This window comes from Protopterus annectens, chromosome 11.part0, assembly GCF_019279795.1.
Source record: "Protopterus annectens isolate FY-2018-M chromosome 11.part0, PAN1.0, whole genome shotgun sequence".
NCBI lineage: Eukaryota > Metazoa > Chordata > Ceratodontiformes > Protopteridae > Protopterus > Protopterus annectens.
This window is the reverse complement of record NC_056745.1, coordinates 1,056,593,178-1,056,600,942: the sequence shown is the minus strand read 5'-3', so window position 1 is coordinate 1,056,600,942 and position 7,765 is coordinate 1,056,593,178. Positions and strand designations below refer to the sequence as shown.

The following is a 7,765-nucleotide window of genomic DNA, read 5'->3' as shown; positions in this document are numbered from 1 at the left end:
AGCATGTGGTATGGAGGGATTGGGATTTCTTTAGAGGTAGCATTTCTAATAGAGCTGAGTCAGACATGGCTTTGTTAGTCAAGCAGAGATCGACTCTAAGTAGGCAATATGAAACAGGGAATAGTTGGAGTTTTTTTAGTCTGTCCAAATAGGACAAATGTTTAAGGCCTAGGATCCTCTTTGTGAGATACTTTTGCAGCCTCTCCAGTTGTTGCAAGTGTTTAGTGAGGTACATGCCAAATGGGGCATTGTACTCAATTCGCCTAATGAGGGAAGAGTAGAGGGAGACAATGACTTCTTTCTTCGTGGATGCAAAACCCTTTAAAGAAGCATGTGCCCAAACAGAGACTTGAACCCTGGACCCTCAGATTAAAAGCCTGATGCTCCACCAACTGAGCTATCTGGGCTTCAAAGTCATCACTGCCAAGGCTTTAACCCAGGACCCTGTCCACTACAGTTGGAGCAATGCACCACTATACCAAATCAGCTGCTTTATGAGCCAGTTTTGGCATCTGTGTGGTATGTTTATCAATTTCTTGACCAGATTAAAGGCTGGAAATGGAGTATAGGAAAGAAATAAAAATTAGAAGCAAGCACAAAATACAACATAAGATGAGCAATTAAGGAATTATTAGGATAGAGGTGGGATAGTAGCATATATCTCAAGTTCTTAACTCAATAATCCTGGATAAATCCAAAAATAAATTGCGATAGAAAGGGACACAATCAGTGATAGATTATATATATATATATATATATATATATATATATATATATATATATATATATATATATATATATTGCACTACCTAAAGAACCTGCAGTTGGCAAGAAGTACACAAGCAACAAATAAAGTTAAATCTATTGAAACAGGCACATATTCCTTCTGCAGCAGCAGCAGTAGTCTGACTTACCATATCACACTACCTAAAAACTTGCACAGCTGAATTTCACCCGCAGTTGTCAATAAGTACAGAAGCAACAAATAAAGTTAAATCTATGTAAGGCAATATGCAAATTACTTAATTTGTTAAGTCTAGTTTGCATTGTTTTGTAGTGTTGAATCTGCTGGAAGGATATCCCCACCCCCTACTCATCCACCTACACTCATAGGCCTTTTTACTGCTGAAGGTGAAGCTACATTAACACTTCAGCATATTTCACTCTTATCAGTGTATCCCTGGAAAGACATTGAAAATCCTATAAATATAAAATTAGATGCTGTGACTCGAGACAAGTATTTAGTGTTCAGACAACTTGTCTTTTGAATCCATGAATATCCTACCTCACTGATTGTTTATGTTGGTATACCATCTGGGGGGTTCTGTCTTTTGTATCCATGAACATCCTGCCTCACTGATTGTTTATGTTGGTATACCATCTGGGGGGTTCTGTCTTTTGTATCCATGAACATCCTGCCTCATTGATTGTTTATGGGGGTATACCATCTAGGGGGTTCTTTCCACTCCATTCGCTCAATTGACTCAGCTCCCCTGCCCTTCCTCCATATCCCACCCTCCCCCAGTACCTCTATTCTTATCCTAAGCAAACCACTTCCCCTCATTCCTATGATCCAATTACATACAACTCAACCTTGTCCACACCCATATTTCATGCACAACTTACTTTCTTTTATTTAGCCAAACTTATCTGTTCTCCCTTACATCCATCCCCTTGAACTCACATGCCCACTACTATACTGTTTTGCATCTTACTCTAGTCTACTATCACAATACAATCACCACCTCAAACTATTTTAAATTAACTCCAGGCTTACCACCTTCTCTTCTACTATACACACAAACTAGCATTGCACCATAATTTTACCACTGACCAATCACATCAACCCCACCCATCCTTATCACAAACTGCAAGGTAAAACACCTAACCACATTATCAAAGCCCATGCTGAAGTCAAAACATTCCAACCTTACCTTCAGCTGCACACATATCATATGATAACAATCTTTATTTACACCGGTACTACATTCAAACACACAAATTCCAATTTCACTATTTTTAAACCCACTATCACAGTTGACATGCGCCTCCTAACTTGCCTAGCATCTTTACTCTTAATTTTCAACCTCACTACAGCTATATCTTTGCATACCCCCACACACCAATACACATCAACAACCTCCTCTAACCCTCTCCCCAATAAACAACACAGCTTCTCACATATCTTCTCTCAGCTTTTCTCCTATACCCTCTCATTCTATTCAAGCCACAAACTGGCCTCCTCACCTCCTATGAAACGACACTTGACACCAGTACTCTTACCTAGGAATAAAAAACACTTCCCATGGTACGCATTCCTCATTACCTATCTACTCAAATGTGGAGACATACATCCTAACCCTCGCCCACCCTCTAATCCTAACCACAAGAGTAACCTGAAAGACTTAAACATACTTACACTTAATCTTAGAAGTATATGTAATAAAATAGCCCCACTGCATGCCTGGATTGATCAAAATAAACCTGAAATACTAGCCCTTACTGAAACATGGCTACATCCCAATGTAAAAGACTCAGAAATAATGCCGCCAAACTTTACAATAATCAGAAGAGATAGATCTAAAAAAAGGGGGAGGGATAGCACTTCTTTATCCCTCTACACTCAACATCACATGCTATACCAGTAATATACCCATCTTTTCCAATGCTCAGGTATTAATCTCCTTTTTGAACCTTAATATATCAAAAAGAATTTGCATAATACTAATATATATCCCACCAGGTAGCAATATACCAGTGTTGGAAAATATTTTATCCTGGACATCCCTAACAACAAACCTTGAAAGAATATTCTTAGGAGATGTAAATATAGATTGGCAAACCATAGCTTCCGACTTCCCCACAAATAGTATAAATCTGTATGTTTTTTCTCAACTTATCAATGCTCCAACAAGATACAGCAAAGATCTTGCCTACCAATCCACCTTAGACTGGATTCTAGTATCCCAACATGCTAAATACCCCTCTTCTGGTACACTGTCTATCTCCCTGAGCAATCATCTACCAGCTTACTCGATTAGAACAAACTCCCAGCAACTAAGAGTACACACTGTAAAGTCAGTTAGGAACTCAATTAATTTTTGTCAGCATAAATTCAACAATCTCCTACAGGAAATAGACTGGATACCCCTTAAACAACTACCCTTTAATGCTGTTGTACTATACTTTAATAACACCTTCCTTCACATACTTAATACACTAGCTTCCATTCGTATGAAAAGAATCAAAAAGAACTCAGCACCATGGCTCTCTAAGGAATGTAAACACCTGATGAAGCAAAGGGACCTAGCCTGGTCAACCTGGAAACAAAACAAAAATGAACAAAATCATGTTAATTTCAAAACACTACGTAACAAAGTGACAAAACTAATCAGAGATAAGAAGTCATCTTATTCCCAGCTTCAATTCCAGCATAAAATCAACCCCAGTAAATTTTGGCACTCCATATCTTCTCTACTTAACCCTGGAAGAAATGGAGAGCACACCCTATCACCTGATACCCCTCCATCACAAATAGCTGAAAACTTTAACAAGCACTTCATAAAATCAATTTCAGACTTACTAACACCCCTATGCTGGACCCCCCCCCCACCCTTCAACCTAGTCAAACACTGACCCCAGGCCATCAGCTACTTCTAACTCTTGTCATTACTAACCCCCATACTCAAAAAAATGTCATACAAACCCCATTCTCATTTCAGCCCATACCCACTGACACCATTAAGAAACTGCTACAAAAACTAAAACCCTGCTCTACTTCAGCTGACAATCTCCTGCCATACTACCTCAAACTGGCTGCTAACTCAGTTGCCTACCCAATTAGCATCCTTATAAATAGGTCTTTATCCAAATCAGAAGTACCTACCATATGGAAACAATCTCACATCACCCCCATTCACAAAGGAGGCAACTCTTTTGATCCATCCAGTTACCATCCTATATCCATATTGTCACCCATATCCAAAATTCTCGAGAGAGATATCCATCAGCAGGTAATGCAATATTTACTGCAAAACAATCTTTTAACTAAAACCCAACATGGCTTCTGACTTAGCCACAGCACAGCTACAGCCCTATTATTTATTTATTTATTTATTTATTGCAGTTGGTTTACCAGGATAGTCCATTGGGCCATTGAAGAACCCGTTTTCAATGGAGTCCCGGGGAGAAAAGCTCCAAAAAGAAAATAAATGTACATTAACAATTGACAGTAAATATGTAGGTACATACTATAAAAGAACATAAGCAAAACATAAATGTACTTAACATTTGACAGTGACAATCTTGGTACAGATGTATTATCTTTTACAGACACCGTGAACAAGGCCAGAGATGCAGGATGCTATACAGCCTCAGTATTCCTTGATCTCTCTAAGGCCTTTGACACAGTATCTCACCTATTACTTTTGAACACACTAACTTAGGCTTGTCACATAACATAGTAAAATGGTTTCAGAGCTACCTCAAGGATCATAAATAAGCAGTGAAATGGTCCAACAAACTCTCACCCTTTCTCCACAACCCTGCTGGAGTCCCCCAAGGCTCCATCCTAGGACCTCTACTCTTCAACATTTTCACAAACAACCTTCACACTGCCTCTCACCCTGGGACCCTCATTCAATATGCTGATGATTCCACCATAATCTGCATTGCTCAATCGTTACCAGAACTACTCTCAAAAACTCAACAGTCCTTTACAGCAGTTGAATCATGGCTAAGAAATGCCCAACTCTTTCTTAATCCAAAGAAGACAAAAGTAGTACTCTTTCATCCCGAAAACACCTCCCTTGTCACTGATAATTTCAACATCCTTGCATTTGACAACACTGCCATAGAAATTGTGCAGGAAACCAAACGTCTAGGTATTATCATTGACAATAAACTTTCATTTGACCCCCATATACAGTAAAATATAAAGACAACTCATCTAAAACTGGGACTCTTATATAGAAACTGCAGCAACCAAAACTACCCTTGCAAAAACATTTTTACTTCCCTCTCTTTTGTATGGTGCCCCTATCTTAACTAACTTAGAAAATTTTACCCTAAGAAAGTTAGAACAGTGCTACAACAAAGTTGCAAAGTTTGCCACAAACTCTAAATATCACACAAACCACTGTAAACCACTCCTAGAATTAAACTGGCTTGAAAACCTTATTTTCATAGCCTACTGCCTGTCCTGCACTAGCCAGTCTATTCACACTGTACACACCAAATCGATCCCTATGATTAGAAGACAAAAATGTCTTAGCTATCTCAAAACCTACAAGAAAACCTGGTTACTCTCTGTATTCATACTCTGTCTCTATACATTGAAATTCACTACCTCTAGCTACCAGGTTTATTCCTTGCCTAACCCATTTCAAAGCCTCTTTAAAAAATCATCTCAAAAGTACATGTCTCTGCTCGTGCATAAAGCCTGCCTAATGCTCAGGTCTTCCTCTTTCTCTCATATTTCAATCCTTCACAGACTGCAAGATCCTAAATCTCTTCTAACCCCTTCTCTGACTCTATACCATATCATTAAGCTGCTGCTCAGGCTTTATTGCTTCTATTTTTCTTAACTCTCTCGCTGTATGTCTGCATCACTAACTTTCTGTTTGCTGTTTCTACATCATGTCTGATGAGAGTGACTATTATCGTCTGTAATGTTTTAACTGTATAAAACTGTTTAGATGCGTAGTAAGATATTACAACATCTTGTAGCAGTTTGTTCTTTCAACTTATTTTTTGTATAGTATTTGTAATGTAATCTTTACTGTAATGGATTATACTGTGTTTGTATTGTACTGTATGTGGAGCTTTTCTCCCCGGGCCTTTGCTGAAAACTGGTTCTGCAGACCCAGTCAGACCACCCTGGTAAACAAATGTCAAATAAATAAATAAATATTGCTGACACTAATGTTGGAAGGGATAGAATAAAAGGGTAAGCATTTTCATGCATTTTTTGCAAGATATCTTCTTCTTTTTCTTCTTCAGCTGCTCCCATTAGAGGTCGCCACAGCAGATCAACTGTTTCCATTTCTTCCTGTCCTCTGCATCATGCTGTGTCACACCAACCACCTGCATGTCCTCTCTCATCACATCCATAAACCTTATCTTAGGCTTCCCTCTTTCCCTGTTACCTGGTAGCTTCATCCTTAGCATCTTTTTCCCAATATACTCTGCATCCCTCCTCAGCACATGTCCAAACCAACATAATCTTGCCTCTCTGGCTTTGTCTCCAAACCTTCCAACTTGGGCTGACCCTCTAATATACTTATTCCTAATCCTGGCCATCCTCGACACACCCAGTGCAAATCGTAACATCTTCAACTCTGCCACGTCAAGCTCTGACTCCTGCCTTTTTGTCAATGCCACTGTATCCAACCCATATAACATAGCTGGTCTCACTACCCTCTTGTAGACCTTCCCTTTCACTCTTACTGGTACTCATCTGTCACAAATCACTCCTGACACTCTTCTCTACCCACTCCATCCTGCCTGTACTCTCTTCTTCACCTTTCTTCCACACTCACCACTACTCTGAAGTGTTGATCCCAATTACTTAAACTCATCCACCTTCGTCACCTCTACTCCCTGCATCCTCACCATTCCTCTATCCTCCCTCTCATTCACACACATATATTCTGCTTAGTCCTGCTGACCTTCATTCCTATTTACTCTAGAGCATATTTCCACCTCTCCAGGGTCTCCTGCACCTGTTCCCTACTCTCACTACAGATCACAAAGTCATCTGCAGACATCATAGTCCATGGGGACTCCTGTCTGATCTTGTCTGTCAACCTATCCATCATCATTACAAATAAGAAAGGGCTCAGAGCTGATCCTTGATGTAATCCCACCTCCACCTTAAATGCATCCGTCATTCCCACTGCAGACCTCACCGCTGTCACACTACCCTCGTACATATCCTGTACCACTCTTACATACTTCTCTGACACTCCCGACTTCCTCATACAATACCACAACTCCTCTCTAGTCACCCTGTCATATGCTTTCTCTAAATCCACAAAGACACAATGCAACTCCTTCTGATCTTCTCTGTATTTCTCCATCAACACCCGCAGAGCAAATATTGCATCTGTAGTGCTCTTTCCTGGCATGAAACCATACTGCTGATCACTAATCATCACCCCCCTTCCTAACCTAGCTTCCACTACTCTTTCCCATAACTTCATGCTGTGACTGATCAGTTTAATCCCTCTGTAGTTACTACAGCTGTGCACATCACCCTTATTCTTAAAAATCGGTACCAACACAGTTTTTCTCCATTCCTCAGGCATTCTTTCACTTTCCAAGATTTCATTAAACAATCTAGTTAAAAACTCCACTGCCATTTCACCTGAACACATCCATGCCTCCACAGGTATGTCATCTGGACCAACAGCCTTTCCATTCTTCATCCTCTTCATAGCTATCCTTACTTCCTCCTTGCTAATCCACTGCACTTCATGATTCACTATCCACACATCATCCAACCTTCTCTCCCTCTCATTCTCTTCATTCATCAACCCCTCAAAGTACTCTTTCCATCTGATCAACATGCTCTCCTCACTTGTGAGTACATTTCCCTCATTATCCTTTATCAACCTTACCTGCTGCACATCTTTACTAGCTTGGTCCCTCTGTCTAGCCAATTGGTACAAGTCCTTTTCTCCCTCCATAGTGTCCAACCTCTTATACAACTCTTCATGCACCTTATCCTTAGCCTTTGCCACCTCTCTCTTTGCCATGCATCTCA

The 7,765-nt window shown here is 39.9% G+C and overlaps 1 non-coding gene across 1 annotated transcript; it reads right to left on the bottom strand.

Annotated features, from left to right (window-relative positions):
- Positions 1 to 334: 334 nt before the first annotated feature.
- On the bottom strand, positions 335 to 407 carry TRNAK-UUU. The gene has a single exon. It is a non-coding gene; the product is annotated as a tRNA-Lys (tRNA).
- Between the last annotated feature and the right edge of the window lie 7,358 nt (positions 408 to 7,765).